Genomic DNA, 22031 nt, shown 5'->3' with positions numbered 1-22031 from the left:
ACTTACGAGAATGTGAAGTGATATGGCGCCTCTGGAAGGCAGGGTGCCCACCTGTCACCAATGAAACCTGGGCTACTGTACAATTCAGAAATGGCACTAGAGGACACATACACCAGAGGACTGAAAGCCGATTTCCACACCCAAATCTTCACATCCCATGAGTGTCTGTAGCAGCTTAATTTGTGATAAACCAATTGGAAACAACCCAAATGTCTTTCAGTGGTGAATGGTGAGCCAATCTGTGGACAGTCTACAGTGAACAACCATTGTGTGTCCATACACTGTGATACGACAACAGAAAGGAGAAGGCTCCTGACCCAAGCAATAATGTGGGGGGTGGGGGGTCTCAAGAAATTGTGCTGTGCAAAAAAGGGCCAATTTCCAAGTATTACCAAGTGAGTAATTCTATCTATACAGCACTCTGGAAATGCCAACATTTTAGGATGGTAACAGATATGCACTTGCCAGGATGTGGGAAGGGGCAGGTGAGGAGGTGTCCACGTCCTTGAAAGGGTAGCACGTGGGTGCGTGTGATGGAGCTCTCTGTGTCTTGAGTTCTTGCATCGTGTGCTGGTCACACGCCCACACACACAATCAGGTTACACAGAACTAAACACATGAAAGTACATGTAAAACTGAAAAATCCAATCAGGTCTATGTATTGTATCAATTTGATTTTCTTTGTTGTGATGCTGTATTATCATCAGGGGAGATATCATCTTCGGGGTAACTGTGTGGAGGGTTTAGGGGGTCTCTGTGGATTATTATCAATGGCACAGACAATCCAAACCGTATTCAAAACTAAATAAGGATGTATATAGTAGGTATGTACAAATTAAAGTTAATTATGAAATGAAACAAGGTGTGACACCATCACAACTTTTAACAGGAAATGCTTTAATTGGGCATTATGAAAAATGTATACTATTTGAGACTGAAAATGTTAAGGGGATCTCATAAAACCTTTGCCTTCAGACCACTCACTCTGAGCCAATGGGTGAAAACACTTGGGCACAGGCAGGACAGGCGAAGCTGGTGGTCCTCAGCTTTGAAGTTAAGCATACCTAGGCCCCGGAGCCCATCTGAGGAGGCCACGAGCCAGCTCTGCTCCTGCGACTAAATGCCCACCAGGCAGCAGGACTCCTCACGACCTGTAGACTCCCCTTATCATGACCAAGAAGCCTTGGCCTCTCCTCACCAAATCCTCCAAAACCACAACTGTTCTAAAATTTCACGTCATATGAGGGATCTGTATAGCCACTCAGATCTGAAAGATAAATATGAAAAAATATCTCCACATTTCCAAGCAATTGATTAAGACCCTTGAAAACATGGAGACTTTTTTCTTCTTCCTTTTTCCTTTTTTTTTTTTTTTCCATTGCAAGCCCACTTACAAGTACTTTGAAGAGAAATCACATATTAGCTCCCATGTGGGTACATGTCACTTAACAAATTCTACAAATAAATGGAGATGAGAAACACAGCTTCAACCCTCCACTGATCTCTAATCCAACTGAAAGAAAATACCCATTACCAAATAAACACAATAGAAAGATGGTATCTATGTACCTGCCCCAGTGTGTTTACAGAGAAAATATGATGGATATTAGAAAGCATATTCACATGAACCTAAGGAAGGATGGTGGGGAGGGGCAGAGGGAGAATTTAAACCAGGATCCATACCCAGCATGGAGCCCCTCACGGGGCTTGATCTAACAACCCTGAAATCACAACCCTGAGATCATGACCAAATCAAGAGTTGGAGTCTTAACTGAGTGAGCCCCCCAGGCGCCCCGGGATGGCGCCATCCTTACAGAAGGAGCAGGGCACAGAAACACGGGCAGGGCTTGTGGCATGGGGAAAGCAGAAGCGTTCCAGAAGCCCGTGCATAACGCAGAACAGTGAACACAGCGTAGTTTCTTCATCACCAGGCACGAATCTTCTAAGGGGAATAGCAGTTTGTGCGGATATGTTGGGGGAAGAATATAAATCCCAGAAGATAACCAGGGGATATGTAACCAGTCATCTAGACAACCTTGATGAAATTTATAATGTGAAGTCTGGAAGTGTAAATATAAATTTATCCTACTTTTACTGGTGTTCCAGGACTACAGATAAAACAATAAAAATTCCTAACTGACCAACTCTTGCAATTAATTCTGAAATCTTAGCAACATTAGGTGTGGAAGACAGACATTTCTTTTCTGTGTGTTTCCATAAATTCTACCATTCTTGCATATAAATTTCACATAGCCATGATGGACAAAAGTGATCTTGTTAAATTACGATCTCAGCAAAAATAATCACCTGGGTTGTTTGGTCTGCACAGATGTTCTCAGCACCTTAAGGCACTAAGTGAAAACTTCTTTTATCATTGTACAATCTCAGGCAGACCAACTGGAAGGCCATGGTTTCCACCCGAAGCAGACTTAATTTTGGCCCTGGAGCAGTGACATGATGATAAAGTGAGGGTGTGTTCATTTCATATCTCCTGTGAGATGGGGAAGCAAAGAACAGGTGAAATGGACTTTGACAACCAGAGCACAATTTTGAAAATTACTAACCACATGTATAATTTTATTAAACAACAGTGTCAAGCTGCTGGATTAAGAACTAATAGGTCATTGTCTGTAAAAAGTCAATTAGGACCCAGGGGCATTTAATAAAGTTGATTTTGCAGGATGTCTATCAGAGTCCTAATTTTTTTACATAATTAGGGAAGGTTCCATTTTATTCACCTTATTAAAAATGCTTCTGATACTGCCAACGTTATGAATTTTGATGAAAGTATTCACTGTAGAAATGAACCATTGGTTTGGAGACCAATCATCAAAATTGCATGCCCCCCCCACACTAATTTTCCTTCAAGCAGTAACACACTGGGGAAGCTCTGAAGATGTGAGCCGTCGACCGGCCTTCCTGCACTGCCATCCTGTTCATTTCCTTTACGTTGCATTTATAATGACTGATATAATTATTTTGTTATCTTTCCAAACGTGGCAACTTTATGCAATACTAACTTTGACTAGCACATGCACATTGAATTCATTGACGATGTGGTCCAGGAATTTGAATAAACTCATTGAGTCTTAAAAATGTTGAATCCTAAAGTTTTCTGTAGTATCAGCAGCTCCCAATGTGAGGGTCTTTAATTTGTGAAATGCTTTGCTTGTGTTTTCCCACAGTCCCTAACCACAGGATCCGTGCATTCACCCGACTGTAATTACCGTTCACAAATCATCTTTTGTAGAACCTGATCAAGAGACTTCGCAAAATCATTTCCAGAAATGCAATTTTTCATCATCTCCTTTACTATCTGTCAATATAATTCATAACTGTCATTTTAAAGCTTTAATTTCCTGGTGGATACTGCATTATTGCGTATCCAGGATAAAGGATTAGGAAAAGCCACATCCCTTAGTGTGAACGTTCCAGCAGACAGAAGTTTGCTTTTCAAGGTTTTTCTCACTAAGCCGCTCTTCCTCAGTCCCATGCCATCCAAAAGCTAATTTCCACACCCTCTTTCTCATGCCCCTCCGGAAAGAGGTGCAAAAGCTTAAAACTAGAAAATCATCTTACGTGAATTTCCATATAATTTAACTCTTGACTGCTTTGCTATCCTTGTGGTTTTCATAAAACCTGGCAGGTCAAGAATTTAAATAAAATAAAGGTATATGCAAAAAATATACACTATCTTGCTGCCTCTTGAGTTCCTCATAGCCTGACTTTCCTGACAGATGTTCTTTCAAATAGGGAGCCATCCTCCCTTTTTCCAAAAACAGAAACATGGAACACAGTGATACTCTGACAGGTGATAATGTCTGGGGTCTCTGAACGTGAGGGGACAGATAGGGAAGGGTTACCTACCTGTTGGGTTTCCCTCATTTTCTGCCCTTGCCGAGGCAATCTGCTACCCAGATACAGGCCAGCTACATGTCTATCTCCATCCCAAGGATGATAAAAGAAGAATCTTTTTTTAAGAATTATTCATTTATTTTAGAGAGAAGGAGAGAGACAGAGCTCACAAGCAAAGGCAGAAGAAGAAGAGGGAGAATCTCATGCAGACCCCCCCACTGAGCCTGGGGCCCCACACGGGGCTCGATCTCATGACCCTGAGACCATGACCTGCGCTGAAACCAAGCGTCAGATGCTTAACCGACTGAGCCACCCAGGCACCTCGAGAGAAGAATCCCATATGATTATGGAAAAGGGGCCACATCAGGAAATTTGCCATATTGGGAGTAATCCATGCAAAAGAAACGAACACGTCCCTAATACCGTGGCAGAAGGCAGGAGCCCACCGTTCCTTGGGGACTTTAGGTGGGATCCGTCTGTTGCTTCCAAACCATACTGTGTGCCATGAGTGTCGGTAAGTTGTGTACGTGTGTGAAGAGAACGGCTGAGCTGATCACCTGTTCTCAAGAGACACACCGAGAAAGACGGAAGAGTTTAAAACAACGTATGATCTGAGCGTGAGAGGATTGTAATTAAATGTCGAACGACGTGCTGGGGGCCATATAATCAAAGGTAGAGTTTAGACGGAAGAGAACGAATTCAGTGACAATAATGAAAGGAAAGCTTTCTGAAGGAGGGGAAATTTGGGCCAAGGTTTACAAACAAAACACGGATGGGAAGTATTTTAACATGTCATGAGCATATGCTTATAAATATTAATTTGCAGCTTACGTTTTTGTTTCTATTCTTCTTCAGAAATAACTGGAGTCGGGAGCTTTCCTATCCTTCACAAATAGCCAATTATAAAATGTCATCAAGAGGAGGTTTTTCAACCCAAAAGAAACTGGATAGACACATCTCACCACATTCGTCCCACCAACGATCGTTGGAAACGATGAACACGGTGCACAGAGCAAACACAAGACTCCAAGGGTAGAGAGAACCTGACACATGTTGGTGAGCTTCTGGAGTTCTCGTTCTGCTTTCTGTAGAACCTGGGTTGGCTGCTGGAGAAGCCAACAGCCCAGAAACACCAGCGGGGTCAGTGTTCTTACAGGTCCCGAGAAAAGCCAGCTCTGTCTCGCCGAAGCAGTAACAAAGAGGCGATCTCAGAAGACAGAAACCCTTTGACCATGACCTGCCTGTGCCCGGCTAACATTATGAAAACCACACACAAACATGAATCAAGAGAGAACAGGAGAGGCTGTGTGAATATCAGGTTAAGCAGACTTTACAGCAAATTATAGTAACAGCGTTAAAACTGAGAAATAAATTTTGCTAAGCACAGACAATATTTACCACAACTACACTATGCATGTACTCGTAAAATCCCGCAGCATTTACAACTTCTCCTGCAGTGGGTTTAGGACCATCTGCCTGAGTTATTTTCTAGGTGGCATTGGTATAAGTGATGTGGTACTTCCGGGCCTCGCAGAGATCTCCTTGTGCTTTTCCACTGCTTTCCAATTGGACCCTGCAAGGCAGACAACCCACATGGTCCCACTGCACAGATCCCAGAGTCAACACATGCAGCATCCACCTCGCCCACACTGTGATTTGTGGAGTTACGTGTCACTGCCACTAACACAACAAAGTCAGTTCCAGAGGGCACATGGGACTGGAATTCAACTTTCAAGTGGGAATAGGACACCTTGGAGAATGAGGACAGAAGAGGGGCAGGGAGGTCAACTGTATGATTCATTTCGAAATACGGAGTTTAGCAGAACATGTGAATGACCACAAGTGAGTAAATATCAAAATTCCACAGATCTAGTAACGATTCCATAATTCAGTGTCTCAAAGATCTTTAATTTCCCCAGGAAAGATTTCACTCACATCAAATCTTTACGCTCACATGCAGTGAGTGCTTATAAAGCCTGTGCCAGACACTGTGGTCTGTGCTGACACGTTGGCTCCAATCTCCACAGCAAACTGGTCTGGAATCAATCATTTCTGTTCCACTGAAACAGATATCCAGGCTCACAGAGCAAAACAACACACCAACAACGCAGAAGGGCAGCTCTAATCTAGGTCTTGCTGGTGTCAAAGTCCGCGTTCTCAGCACTAAAATTCCTAACACAGTGAAACTTATCAGTGTATTTATAATGCTACTTCTTTAGGTTGTGAATTTTGCTTTAGAACTTAGTACGCACTAAGCTAATAAAATACTCCTACTGCGTTTGGGAATCTGCACATCCTTTACCCACTGGGTACTGAGTTTGACATATGTCTTCTGTTGGCTCAAACATGTTGATGATGTCATTCTAATTTACTATATGCCAAGGTTCTTTGTCATCTGCTGGATTTATCATTTTCTGGGTTGCTTGGATGAATATCTATAACCACAAAGATAACATTTTCATGCAAATTTGTGCTTTTCTTTACATATGAGAGTAGAGATCACTTGCAAAATGTATACAATATCTATTTGCAGAAAACAAAGGAGCAAAGGCAATAAAATGGAGTAAAGACGTCTTCACAACAGACAGTCCTGAGCAACTGGGCACCTACCTGCAAAACAGAACAAAACCCTCCACGCAGACCTTACGCCTTTTCACAGAAATTAACTCCACATGGATCACAGACCCAAATGTAAAGTGTAAAACCATAGAATTCCTAGAAGAAAACACAGGAAAAAACCCAGATAACCCCCTGGTTATGACGGGGGTGCCCAGATATAACACCACAGCTACAATCCGTAACAGGGGGAACGGATAAGCTGTTCGTCACTGAAATTGAAAACCTTCTGGCAAGGAAGACTGTCAAGAGAATGAGAAGAGATACCCTAGACTGAGAGAAAGTATTTGCAAAATACAAATCTAATAAAGGACCGTTACCTAAAATATACAAAGAACTCTTTAAAGTTAGTAAGAATACAAGAACCCCATTAAAAATGGGCCAACACTCAACAGACACCCTACTAAATAAGACACATGACGGTAATGAAGCATATGAAAACAGTCCCCATATCTACCATCCAGCCATCACACTCCTCAGTACTTAACCAAAGGAGTTGAAAACTTCTGTGCACAAAAGCGAGCGCATGGATGTGTGTGGCACCTTTCCTCATAATTGCCAAAACCTGGCTACAACCGATAACATGTCCTTCAGTAGATGGATGCGGTATGTCCAAATAATGGAATGTTATTCCGCACTAAACATGGAAGAACTATCAAGCCACGAAAATCTGCAGTCCCCAGCGAGCTGATTCCACGGCCGTGGACAGGTCTCGAACGACGCATCCTAACAATCTCCAGCCAACCACAGGGAGGCCATTTAGCTGTTGCCGTGTCTAGACACCTGATTTTCACATTGTCCTTAACATACCCACTGGCAATGCATGTGTAAATATTATTATGCACCGTGCACATTTATGAGTCAGGAAATTTTTAGTAAAACAATAATAAGAAAAATGTAGAATGAAAACACAGTGAAGTTTGGATAGGGATTCAGACCTGTTAACTATAATACGCATGAATCTTTAAAGTGGGTGGTACAGGAAGAGAAATGATATTAATAACGAACAATATCCTAGAAAATTCATAACACTATAAAAATCAGAACAGAAAGGAATCTATTTTGAAAAAAAAACAAAAATGAGTAATTTTGAACCAAATAATTTCAAGAAAGTCTGTGAGTGGATTTCTACTGTGGGTGATAATGTTGCCTGTAAAAGGTGTTCAAACATTATGTCGCTAAGTTCCAAAGGGCAAATATGTAGATACTTTGTCGGATGGAGTAATATTTCATTTAAGCTCTGGGGGCAAATGAATAAGATGTGCAACCATCAAAGAAGAAACAACCTAAACAAGTCAAATCCTTAATTAAAGTACTTTATGCTAAAAATTCACAAAATACGTTATGAAAGTATTGAGAAAGCAAATGAAAAAACTCAGAAATTAACATCAGAATATTTAATATATACAGAATAATTAAAAAATAATCAAGCGTTTTCAGATATCATTATTTACTGAGGCTTCAAAAGCTAATAATATTATTATCTAGACCTATCCTTCCCTTGTTGCAAAACTTTTATCTACTTTTATTAGAAAACTAAAATTTAAAAAATAATCAAGGTAACGGACTTTCAATAATTATTAGGATTTACTTCTCATAAACAAGTGTTCAAATTATTTCTTTAAAATATAAAATTCAGGCCTCAGAATAATTTTATTTTTGATCCTAAGAAGATGAAAGGAATAATATATGAAATTATATATCAAATGTTAGTGTGCTTTAAAAAGTTTCCAATGAAAATAATATTTATATAAAAACACAATTAGATTTTTGTACAAGTCCTATCAGTAAAATTACTGGAAGAAAACCTACAGTTTGGGCCAAAATCTTGGGAGAGTTTCAGAAGGTTTTAATTTGGCAGATTCACCATAAGAAATTTTCTCTGGCTAATGCAATAAAAAATGTAATTACTTTAAATGTTTTCAACCATATGTCAAATAAATTTCTCAGAGAATCAAATACCAAGACTTGAAAGAATGAATTTTGGAAGGAAATTTAGACTTTGGATGGTAAGTTTTAAATGTTAAGGCTGTGAAGGAGTTTGTAATTCTTATCAAATCTTATAAATTTACTCTAATGGAATTAGTGGAAAAAGAATAATCTTCACCAAAAAATCCAATTATTATAGCAATCTGACTTTAATAAAACACATTCTAATAGATATATCAATATTTTCTTTTGTTTTAAAAGAGATATAATTCAGTTATTAAACCGTGAAGACTCATTTGAAGAGGGAACTGATTTAATTAAGTGAAGAAATTTTGGCTGAGATGCAGAAATCACAGAAAGAAAGCAATGGATACAAAACAAAGCAGGGAAAGAAAGTGTCTTCTAGGAGTACAACTATTAGATCGTGTAATAACTATATGAAAAAGCAATGCTGTTTGATGAAAAAAGTAAAGTTTATATGTTTACTTTTTTTATAGTTTATAAAATACTGAAACACTGCCAAATGTCATTAACAATGTTGCATGGACAAAACCTGAATGGGAATCAACAAAACTAGGCCAACTAATTCAGTAGGATATACCATCAAATCTCTTATTAAATTTCTTGTCAATTATACAAACATGTCTTATAGTATCACCATTATTATAAAGGTAAATAAAATTTTAATAAATTTATATATACATTTATGTATAAATGTATATATAAAAATAAAATAAGTTTTAAAATTGTAATACGACTTCTCTTAGTTTACCATTAATAGAAAGGAATTCAACTTTGTAAATAATATTGTGGCTATTGAAACACTTGGAGAACTGATGGAAGACTCTGACATCATTACTGACTTTAAGTAGTGACAGGACAGAACAGACACAGACTCACCAAACAGAAATTCACAGGCAACCTTTCTTTAAAAGTAGCACGTGACTGGAAAATCCTGAATGAGTTGATAAATACTTTATAATACCACAGCCATTAAAGCCTAGTGAACGGTTGTATTAGTGGTCTACGCAAGTGCTGATGTATCTAGCTAGATGGCAGAGCGGTGAGCAGGTAGGATAGAGAGGTGACCGACGACAGAGAGATGATGGACAGGGTGGATGGATGCCTGATGGTTGCGTGAGGAAAACTGGGGGGAGGGGAAGAGGGGAAATCTTTGTAAATATCTTGTTAAAGTTTAATATCACATATAATGTAATATTAGTTTCAAGTATACAACATAATGATTCAACAATTCCATACACTACTCAGTGCTCACCAAAGCAAGTGTAGTCACCACCGGTCACCAACCATTATTAGAGTCTCGTTGACTCTCTTCCCTACGCTGTACTCTTCATCTCTGTGACTTACCCTATAACTGGGAGATTGTACCTGATAATCCCCTCTATCTATTTCACCCGGCCCCTGGCTCACTTCCTCTCTGGTAACCACCAGTTTGTTCTCTGTATTTAGGAGTCTGCCTGCCTCTTTCTTTTTTTCTTTGTTTGCTCATTCTGTGTCTTATGTTCCACATATGAGTGAAATCATATCGTATATTTGTGTTTCTCTGTCTGACCTGTTTCACTTCGCACAATACCTTCTAGGTCCATCCGTGTCGCCATAAATGGCAAGGGCTCATTCTCTTTCATGGCCGGCACATGCACATATGTGTGTGTGCATCTGTGTACGTATGGGCCACATCGTCGTTACCTGTTCCTCCTCTGACAGACACAGAGGCTCCTTCCATACCTTTGCTGTTACAGATAATGCTGCAGTAAACACAGGGATGCATATCTTTCTGAATTAGTGTTTCCTTTCCTTTGGGTAAATAACCGGTAGTGGAATTACTGAGTCATACAATATTTCTACTATTTTTAATTTTTAAAGGACCCTCCACACTGTTTTCCACAGTGGCTGCCCTAATTTGCAGAGAATATATCTTTCTGAAAAGTCATTTTTAAAAAGCCAGTGAGAAAAATGAAGAAAAGAGAAGGATAGGAATATCTCTGAAAAGCAGTCCAAGGAAGCTATCGATAACTAAGATGCATTTATTCATTCGTTTGAGAATTTTTCCTCTTTAAATGGCATCTGTGTTCTGGGACTGGTTTGGTCATTAAAAAAGGAGTGCTGTATAGATACATATAGGTATGCCTTTATGGTTTACACTACGGTGCAGTACAGAGAAAATTAAATAACTATGCAGAGAATGTATTTTAAGAACCATGTGGTCAAGGGGAAACAAAATGATTCTGTGACGCCATAAAATGAATGAATATGAACTGGGAAGGAGTAGAACAATTTCCTTGAAGAAGTGACCCTGAAGGTCTTTCTTTTGTAACAACCAAAGAAAAGAAAGAAAAATGTCTCTCATTTGTCCAAATTAAGCATAAGGATTACATAAGCATATTAGTTCTTCAGGAGGAAACTTTTCCATGCAAGGCATGACAAAGAATTCTTAAACATATATCTAGTTCTACAAAAGTGTGACGGATCAATACAGTGGGTGATGTCCTCAATAACTGACCTATTTAATCAACTGAATTCACAAAGAAAGAGCAAGACATTGTGAGAGCCCAAAGACCCAGGCTGAGTGTCGCACTGAAATGACCCAGTATCATTAACAGGAAAAAATAACTCTGAACAAACTTCAAAAATAAATTAACAAATAATTCCAGTGTCTCTCTGATTGTCCCTTTCCGGCTCGAATCGTCTCATGTGGCTTTTGACAGGGGAGATAGCGTTTAAGGGTACAAACTTGGAACCAGTAAATAAATAAGTCAGGAAGGGTAAATGCAGAGCACAGCGATTACAGACAACAACACTGTGTGGAGAAGTTGCTGAGAGATCAGTGTTGCTACCATTGCAAGAGCGTGGTAGCATTAGCTACAGTGTTGCAATATATAAATGTATCAAATGTATCAAATCAACACATTCTATACCATGTTATCTGTCAATTATATATCAGTAAATTATAATAAGAGGCACTATAAAAATCAGATTCTTATAGAAGGAACCAGCGCATGCTTTAGCTATCCAGTATGTAAAGTAAGAGAAATTATTATTTCCGTAATAAATTTCCTCGTATTGATTAACTGAAGTACCAATCTTTCAACAGATAAACTAAGGGAGCAAGGCTGTTAGTTCTCCATCACCACTGAATTCCAAAGGGTCCTGGGGTATTGGCAGATATGATTAATTATTTAATAAATAAACCACACGTTTGAACAGGAGGTCATCCAAGTTGAAGAGCCTCCATTCCGCCGGCGCCGTCCTTCAGGGAGTATTTCTCGGGGAAAATTGAAGCACATAAAGGTGAGAACTGGGGAGAGTCTCTCCGAGAAAACGCCACCTCCGGAGCCTCCACGTGGGAGTCCAATCCAGAGAACAGACTCTCCCCGTGTAAGTTGTTCCCACGTGGGAAAATAATTTTCACAAACGTACTTTCGTAAAAGAGCAAAAATGAACGTCTACAGTACTCTGGGGCTCTTCAGATTTTTTTTTTTTTAATTGAAATGTAAGTATCCCGTCTGGGAATAGCTTTGACTTATCTAAAAGTTGAAGATGAATCTAGACACTGTTTTGTGTCTCTGGATAGTTGCAAATTATTCTACTGGGTTGTGGTAACTATTCCATGTGTTAATATTTGTGTTTTCTCTTACGTATTATAGGAACACATGAGAGACTTTGTTCTCAGGTAGCAGAAAAGGATGTGTCAAAGAAGACTGTAGAGCACCTCGCCTTTTGTGTCACAACCTAGCTTATGCATGAGGAACCCAGAGCGGGGCCATGCCCCCAGGGCTCCCTGTGACCGCCGACTCCTCCGGGATCTAGAGGGGAGCCTCACAAGCTCTGACACGGGATGGCACGGTGTATGTTTTGTAAAATCATATGTCCACAGGGAAGCATGGTTCACACAGTTTTTGGTGTCCTTATGGCTATTTGTGTCACTAGATCCAACATCATCAGATGTTCACCGAGGTGGAAGAGAAATGGTGATGACACACGGATGATGCCAGCGTCCTGCGCATCAGGAATAGACTCGTGGTCCGTGCCTGCAAGGATCCCAGGGGCGGTGCAGTTTCCAGCGACATGGATGCACGTAACTGCCCCCACGTCATGTCACAGGTTATATCACACACAACATGAACACAATGCAGAACCCATGGGCCTTACGTGCGGAAGCACAGGCATTCTTGAAACGCTGTAATACTTTGGGGAGGCGAAAACTTCCATCATTTTCTTCACCCTATTGATTTTAGCTAAACTGATGCTACTCTTTCTTAAGTTTATGGCAATAAAGACCTGTCAGTAAAAATAAACAAATTAACGTGTAAATAAATAAATATTATTAATAATTTGGACATAGATCTAATTATTCACAGGCTGTGTGTATCATAAAGATGTTTAAATTGTGTTTTCATTTGATTTTTCTTACTTTGTTATGATCACTCGGAACTGTGGTAATGGTTCCCAGATCTTATAAACACAGACGAGTCGAAGTCAGAGTGACTTGGGGCGTTCTGATATTACCCTGACCCACCCTTTATAAGAAAATCTTATTTATATTCTGTTCCTGATTGTATTGTTTGCTCCTTTATGGAAAAAATTGATTTTATCCTGCTGTTCAAGCTTGGGTAAGTCAGAAAACAAAGTAAAATAAGCAAAAGTTATACATGACCCTAGGCTACGGAAAAATCTTTTATTGCAAGCAGAACTCGGTCCCCACTCTCTAGTAGAAGTCAGAGTCCTCCTGAATAAACAACTGATAAAAGCCTTGGAGTCACAGATGAGGAGCCCCCAGACCAGTGACACAGAAGGTAGAGTACCACACTGCATTCCAACATGGGAATGTCTCGATTGTGCCAATCACGAGATCTTTTCCTTTCTGAATGTCCAGAGCCAACGTGCCCTTGACAGCACTGAGGCGCTTAAGTGTCATGTGAGGTAAAGGGAGATAAGGAAGGTCCCTGGCAACTGAAGGGTGACTTCAGGGACAACCAGAGATGTTTAAAGAGAAGGAAAGTGGAGACCTCCGTGTGTTGTGTAATGCAACCACCTTTTCTGCACCCCCAAGAAGCAGTCAGTGAAAGATCTGTCTCAGACAAATGTGTGGTAAATTTCCATCTATTTGGGAAGTTGTGACGGAACAGTCGGTCTAGTAGCTCGGATGAAGAGCCCAGAAGCCCTATGGAGACTCACGATACAGGGACCAAATCTGAGATAATTAACTGGAATCTGTCATACCCTCCCTTTTTTTTTTTTCTCAAACATTCATATCCGTGCTGTCCTTTGAAAATCTGTGGACAAAACGCAAACAAAACAAAACAAACAAACAAAACCACAAGCAAACAAAAAACCCTAGATCATTCTCTCCTCCCTCCATTATCAGAAGGTAATTTTCCTATCCACCCCCGTCCCCAGCACACACAGGACCTTCTCGCCGCCCTGTAACGTTACCCAATCTCCGGCTGTCCGTTCCTGCTCAAGTGCACACAGATGACCCAGAATAAAGCAGTGTGGGTAATAAAAAGGAGGTCTGATCCCAGATTCTGCAGTGACGTCAGTCAAATGACCAGAATCCCTCTTCCTGTCCGTGTATCATTTCAAACCCAGTGGGCCTAAGTTAAATGAACTGCTAAGTTTGTTGAACACTGGTTTATGTCTTCAGTATCCTTGCTCATGTTTTTTTTCTATCTGTTGGGTTTTTGTATCAGAGTGTTTATAAAGTATAAAGTAAATCAGTAGAAAGAAAGAAGACATTGTTTTCCCACAATATATACAAATAAGGAAAATAACCTAATTGTTCTACAAATTGTTTTCAACTGGTCTACCATGCAAACCACAGAGGCGCGGCTAAGCATAAAAACCTCATCCCTCGGACTCCATCTTCCTGCCTGAGCCTTCCCTTCTGTCCCAGGGGCCTGAACTGTCAGATTTCAGGGCCACTCTCAAAGCACGGCATCACCACTCCATCCCTGCCCCCCTCAGGGCTTACACTGGGTCAGGAGTGACCTGCTGCCCATCCAAGTTCTCCATGTCATTCATCAACAACGAAGGGACCCAGGTCCGCTTTAACACAATGACATGGAACCAAAGCAAAAAAGAGTTTGGTCTACAAACTCTGTGAGCTTCTGTCTATACCTTTTAAAAGCATAACATACTGGGTCTATTTGAAAGAGATCAAAAGTTATGAACTTCCAGTTATAAAATAAGCCACAGGGATGAAAAGTATAGTGTAGGGAATAGGGTCAATAACGTTGTAGCACTGTTGTGTGGTGACAGGCGATACTATACTTATAGGAGCCATTTTATAAAGTTTGTAATTTGTCAAATCCGTATGCTGTAGACCTGAAACTCGTATAAAATCGTATGTCAACCATACGTCAGTAAAAAAGTAAAATAAAATAAAGACATGGTCCGTGCTTGCACACCAAATTCTAAACAGTTCATCTTTAATTGAATATATACACTTTACTGACCAAAAAAAGGTAGATTTTAGTCATTTATAAAATATTATCCCACACACTTAAAAAATTTTATATTTAACCAAATTATAAACAATATTTTACTTTACTACTCTTACAATTTTCAGTTATTATTTAATGTCTATGTTTAACATATTTCCTATTTCTGTAATATCCATAAACTTTTAGATACCAGAGATTTATTTTTTTAAGATTTATTTATTTATTTGGGAGAGAGAAAGAGAGAGAGAGAGCACACATGCAAAAGCAGAGGGAGGCGAAGAGGGAGAGACTTCAAGGAGACTCCTCAGTGAGGACAGTGACCTAGGCAGGGCTCGATCTCAGGACCCCGAGACCATGATCTGAGTGGAAACCAAGAGTCAGACACTTAACCGAATGAACTACCCAGGCACCCCTACCAGAGATACATTTTTAAATATGTTTGTTTATTATTGTAAATTTACTGCTTGTATTTTTTAATAAATAAATCATCTGCAAACACATTACTAGAATTGTCTGCTTTCAATAATGTCACACACTCAACACACTCCAAAGGTTTAAAATCCTACCAAGTATACTCTCCAACCACTCTGAAAATCATACACTATTTCTGCAACATTACCTTAAATTCACAAAGTAAGCAGAGTACTTCTAAATTACCCATTTGGTAAAGAGTAAGCATAAAGGATATTAAAAGATATTTTGAACTGGGCACCTGGGTGATTCAGCGGGTTAAGCCTCGGCCTTCAGCTCAGGTCACGATCTCAGGGTCCTGGGATCGAGTCCTGCATCGGGCTCTCTGTTTGGCAGGGAGCCTGCTCCCCGCCTCTCCGCCTGCCTCTCCTCCTACTTGTGATCTCTGTCAAATAAATAAATAAAATCTTAGGGAAAAAAAGATATTTTGAACTAAAATTTGCTCCCCTAAATTCTTTTTTATTATGTTCAGTTACTTCTTGATGGAGTGTAAACAATTCATCAGTTGTGTATGTCTACCTTTTTAATATAAACCTTTAAAATCATTTTTCTAAAACTTATTGAGGTGGATGTTGATATAATAATTTTTAGGGAAAAAGTGGAAAGGATAAAATATTAAAGATAAAGGTAGAAATCAATAAAATATCATATAAACATGCTGCAGACAAGTCAATGAAAAATCTAGAGTCAGCTCTTTGAAAAATTCATGCAGTTGATAAATACCCCAGAAATACTGATCAAAGAGAAAAAAAAACAGAAAATGGAAATAATCAATATTACAATTGATAACATATATCATAATCAATTTCAAAGTTGTCAAAAAAGATAATAATATGTTACGGAAAATAGCAATGATGTAGGAGTATAGATTAAAGAGATTATTAGAAAATGTAATTCATGGGACACCAGGGTGGCTCAGTCCTTAAGCGTCTGCCTTCGGCTCAGGTCATGATCCCAGGGTCCTGGGATCAAGCCCCGCATCAGGCTCTCTGCTCGGTGGGAAGCCTTCTTCTCCCTCTCCCCCTCCCCCTGCTTGTGCTCCTCTCTCGCTGTGTCTCTCTCTCTGTCAGATAAGTACATAAAATCTTTAAAAAAAAAATTGTAATTCACAAAGTCTGACCAAATAAAGGTAGAAATCTAAATTATCAGATAATTTTAAAGAAGTTGAATTAATTATTAAAAATATTCCCACAAAGAAAACCGAGGCCACAGACACTATACTAGTGCATTTAATCAAAGTTTTAATAGAAGAATGTACCAACATTCACAGAATTGCCCAGAGAATAGACAGTTGTTAAATACGTTCTAATCAGTTTTACATACTGGCAAAAATGTGATTACAAAGCTTAACAGAGACAGGATAGAAATGAAGTACTGGAAGCCAGTCTCACTCGCATATACATGCATATTATATTATGTTATATTATATTATATTACATACATGTGTATTATATTATACTATATACATGAGTATTATATTATATATCTGCATATACACACATACAGAATTCCTTAAAACATTCCTATGAAACTGATTTAACTCAAAAGCTAATAATACTTAACAACAAAGAATTAGAATCTGAAAATCAAATTAAACTTCTCGGTCTGATCAAAGAAGGGTATGTTCAAAACACTCCACCACTGAGGATAACGCCAGCTGTCAGGGTTTCATGTACAAACTTTGTTACTTTTAGGTATTTTTCGTTTCCTTTTATTTCCAGTTTGTTGCGTGTTTCTGCCACGAAAATGCTCAGCTTTGTCATACGTTTTTCCTGCACCAGCCGGGAGGCCGGCGCGGTCTTGCTCCCATCCTGCCACTGCTGTGTGTCAGGCTGGCCGGTCCTCGCGTGCTGGACGCGGCACCCAGCCCCGTCCACAGCTCAGTCTTTACTGGCCTCCGCCCGTGTCCACGGCCACGCGATATGCAGGGTCTCCGGGACCACGTCTTGGACACCGCGTGCCTTCACCACCACCCTCGCTTGCTTTCTAATTTTTCCTGTAAGTTAGGCTGCGGGCAACGGTGCTTTCCGCTGTTACTTATGTGGAAATGAGCTAATTTTGCCTTTGTTTTTGACAACAGCTTCCCAGGATCTAAAATCTTGAACATTTTATTTTTCTCTTTCACTGTTTGGAATGACTCCTCCTGCTGCCTGATGACCTGTTTTTATGAGGAGAAATCCCTGCTAATTGTATTGTCCCTAAACATGATGGGTCCCATCTTTCTTGTTGCTTTCAAGCTCTTCTCCATTTTTTTGTCTTTCAGCCATTTGACCGTACTGAGTCTAGGTGTGGTTTGCTTTGTGCTCATACTGCATGGGATTCATTTAGGTCCCTTGATGTGTTTCCATTTGGGACCATTACTTCTTCAAATACTTTTTCCATTCCCTCTGCTGTCTTCCCCAGTGTTTCATTTATGTGTATGCTTACGTGTTTCATGTTCCTCATCAATATTTTTTCACATGGATCTTTCTTTGAATTATATAATTTCTATTTATAGATGCTCAAATTCACTGACAACTTCTGCAATCTCAAATCTACTCCTGAGATCAATTAGTTTTTCATTTAAGCTATTGTAATTTTTAGCACTAAAATTAATATTCGGTTCTCTCTTATAGATTCCATTTCTCTTTTTATTTTTCCTAATTGTTCATTAACACATTTTCCTTTAATCATGTGAACACATTTTCTTTTAATTCCTTGAACATATGAGTCGCAACTTCTCTGAAGTTTTTGTCTGCTGAGTCCAGCATCTGCCCACTTGGGTCCAGTTCCCACTGATTTTTTTCATAAGTATGAGTCTCACCTTTCTGTTTCTTTGCCTATCTAGGGATTTTGGTTGAGGATCTAATGATAAATAACATATGAGATAACTTGGGGTTCTGTTTTATTATTCTGAGGGTTGCTGCTTCTTTATTTCGGAACTATGCTTTGACTCACACTGTAAAATCTACCTGGCCCCTGCGTACAACTCCTGGCGCAGGATGTCATGCCGCCGCGGCTTCCCATTCCTTCTTCCCGACTCCTTAGGAGCATCCCTTGTGACTGAGGACTCTACAGCCACAGAGACGTAGGCGGTGATGCTCAGATGCCCCAGTCTCACAGGGCTGCCACCCTCTGCCACACGCACGGTGACGGCGTGAGGAACTCATTCACAGGTTCGCTCAGCCCGTCCCCGGCTCTCCCGCTGGCCAGTTATGGGATCTGCCCACAGCTCCCACTCCGAACCTCAGAATTCATTCAGGAAAGCCGGGATTTTGCTGCTCGCCTGAACCCAGTCTGTCAACAGCAGCTGGTAGAGCTGTGGGGAGCCGCTCCCATCTGAACGCAGTCCTCCACCTTCCACGAATAAACGCTTTGGGATTTTGTGTCTCACCCAAATAGAATCTGTTACCTCTTGCTGGCAAACTGCTTGGCGTTCTGTGCCAGCCACATAATGAGTTCTCCAACCCCTGCCGCTGAAGCTGCATTTTGTTCCATCCAAGGCTGGGTGGGAGCCTGGGAGTACTCCCAGACACAAAGCCAGACTTCAAATTCCTTCCCGGGGTAGTTTCTTGTGAGTGAACAATTCTCAGTTGGCAGGTCTGCTTTTTGTCATTTTCTCCGGTCTTCCAAAGGCTGGCTTTAATCATCTTTCCAGTCTTAGACTAGATGGAATGAACCACGCTTATCAACTCTCCTTTTCATGCATCTTCAACTGTTTTGTTTCTGCCCTCTTTTGCTAGGATCCCTGAGAAACACTTTCACAATCTTGTCCTGAACCCATGCAACATGTACGCTAAAGCAGGTGAGAAAAATACCGTCTGTGACCCACTCTACCACCGTGATTACACGCGACGACAGAGTCTCCCGGTTCCCTGAAGAGTGTGATACTCTCACCCAACCAATGTGAGCTCCCTTCTGGACGCAGCACTGCTGGAGACTGCAGCCCTGGGACTGTCACACAAAGGACACTTTATTTGCAGCAAATAAGGACGTCAAGGAGGAATAACTCCCAAAGCTGTGACTCCCTGAATAGGGATGCGGGTTCCTTCAATTTAGGGTTTAGGGTGAATATTCAGAAAGAGGAACCTGGTCATGGCACAAGGTTGCACAAGCAGACTTAGAAAACATGCGATACCCTACATTAGGTTAAAGTGGTTTAGGCTCTTCCTGGGGTGGAGGCTTAAACATTATAATGAAGCAGGTGGAATTTGCTCCAAGGGGAAAGGGACTCAGGAGGAAGGGCCTGTGGGCCGCTCACATAAACAGGGTGGGGTCTTGGGCTGCTGTCTCAGGTCCTACAGGAATGCAGAGTCTTGCTTTTCCCCCTCTCTCTCTTCTTTTCTTTCAAGAGTTTATTAAGTTCAAGTTAGTTCACATATAGTACACTAGTTTTAGGGTAGAGTTTAGTGATGTGTCAATTGCATAGAACACCCAGTGCTCATTCCATCTCATGCCCTCCTCCCTGCCTATCCCCCACTTACCCCATCCCTTTCCCTTTCCCTTTCCCCTCCAGCAATCTTTAGTTGGTTTCCTAGAGTTAAGAGTCTCTTATGGTTTGCTTCCCTGTTTTTATCTTATTTTAGTTTTCATTCTCTTCCCCTATATTCATGTGTTTTGTTTCTTAAATTAGACACAAGAGTGAAAGCATTTGGTATTTGTCTTTGTGACTGACCTATTTGGTTTAGCATAATACCCTCTAGTTCCATCCCTGTCAAGCCTTGCTTACTTTTGAAACAATACTGGAGTTTCCCACTGATTTATCCTCTCTGGAATGGTGACACTATTTCCAGGCCAGCAAGATGCCCTCATTAGTTTTTGCATTCCCTTTGTTCCCTTAACTATTCTTAACAACCGAGTTCTTTGCATTTCTTTGTAATCCTGACACCTCCTAGGAAGTTCTGCAAGAGGTGTGTGGGGCCCAGATCTGGGACTAAAATGGGCCTAAAATGATTTCCCTGGTGTCAGGAAAGCTAAGTCTTTCTTTTTCTGGGAACTCCTAACTCTCTGCTCACAGTGTCGTTGTCAAATTTCCCTCCCACTCTACCCAGCTGCACTAGTCAGGGTTCTCCTGAGAAAAAGAACCATAGGATGTGTGTGTCTGTGAAGAGCTGTATCAGGAGACAGAGACTGGCTCATGCAGTTACAGAGGCTGGAAATCTGCTGTGCTCAAGCTGTGGCCGAAAGGGCCAGGGGTGGGGCTCCGTCCAGTCCCCAGGCCTGAGACCCAGGAGCAGTGATGCTCCAGGGGAGGAGAAGACAGAGGCCCCAGCTTCCTGCTTTGGCTCTGCGCTGGCCCTCCCTAGACAGCACGAGGCCCACCCACGCCGGGGAGGACCCAATCTTCTTCACTGGTTCTGACGAGGGAGCAGAAGGCAGCTGAGGATAAAGCAGAAGCTGACACCCCACAGCCTTCCCCCACCCCCACTCCCCGGTGGGCCACAGTGACAGTCTTTAGGAATCTCCCATCTTCATGCTCATACCTTGCTAGAGGGAAAAACCTTGACAGTGGCAAGTCCTCTTTAGCACATGAAAGTTCTTTTGAAACCTCCCTTTTCCTCACTTCCCCCAACCCCGTCCTATATAATCCTGCACCGCTCACAGCCCCAGGGCAGCAGCTCTTTCTGCCCACGGGTCCTGTCCCCGGGCTTTAATGAACCACCATTTTGCACCAAAGATGCCTCAAGAATTCTTTCTGCATTGTGGTTTCCAGACTCCACCCCACCCAACCTCACCTACATTCTAGAAGGTCTTCAGTTCTATTGATTTAAATGCTCATCTCTTCTGGAAACTCCCTCACAGACACACCCAGAGATATTGTTTACCAGCTCTCTGGGCATTCCTTGGGCCTGGCACGTTTTAACCCATAAAATCAACCCTCACACTGATGAGGGAACAGAAGGAAGCTAAGAACAAAGCAGAAGCTGACACCCCAGAAACCCAGCCCCCACTGCCAAGGGATGCATGTGACATTCCTGAGGCACTCCTGGCTGCCCTAAAGCTTAGGAAAGGAAAAACAAGAGCTGATCTATAGAGATCACAGTCCTGTAGGACCTGAGTCTCCCTCAATTTACAAATGTCTTAGCAATCTACAAGAACAAAGTATTTCAATCAATAACCCAGCTTCCAGAAGGAAATGTAGATACAATTAAATGTCCTTATAAGCCACAGCCCATTGACAGATCCTTGAAGTGAGCAATGTTCCTCCAAGAAGCTCCCACCTGTCTTCATGCCAATGCCTTACTAAGGGGTCAACAACCTTAGCTTGACAAGGGTTACCTGTGAGTCTCCTTTAGCACACGAAAGTTCTTTTGAAATCTGCCTTTTCCTTACCTCCCCGTCCCCACAGCAGATCACCAGCCACTCCTCACAACAACCTCCGTGCAGCCCCTCTTTGGGCCACAGGTCCTGTCCCTGTGCTTTAATAAGGCACCTTTTACACAAAAGACATCTTTCTTGGCCCTCAGCTCTGACCTCACCCCACCCAACCTCACCTGTCTTCCCAAACCCCATCAACACCAACTTTCCAAAACTCCTTGCCTTTTCTCATTCTTAGACAATGACCTTGCTAGGTACATCAATGAAAGTAGCTGTAGATTAGAATCCCCCCAGCTCGCGCCCCACCCGTGTCTGTAAGCCAGATACCCGCCTTCACACGATGTGAAGCTTCATGAGGTCTCCTACCCAACAACCCCGCTCTACAAGTGTATCTCGCCC

Source organism: Lutra lutra, chromosome 8, assembly GCF_902655055.1.
Source record: "Lutra lutra chromosome 8, mLutLut1.2, whole genome shotgun sequence".
NCBI classification, from domain to species: Eukaryota; Metazoa; Chordata; class Mammalia; order Carnivora; family Mustelidae; genus Lutra; species Lutra lutra.
Note: the sequence above shows the minus strand (reverse complement) of the source record.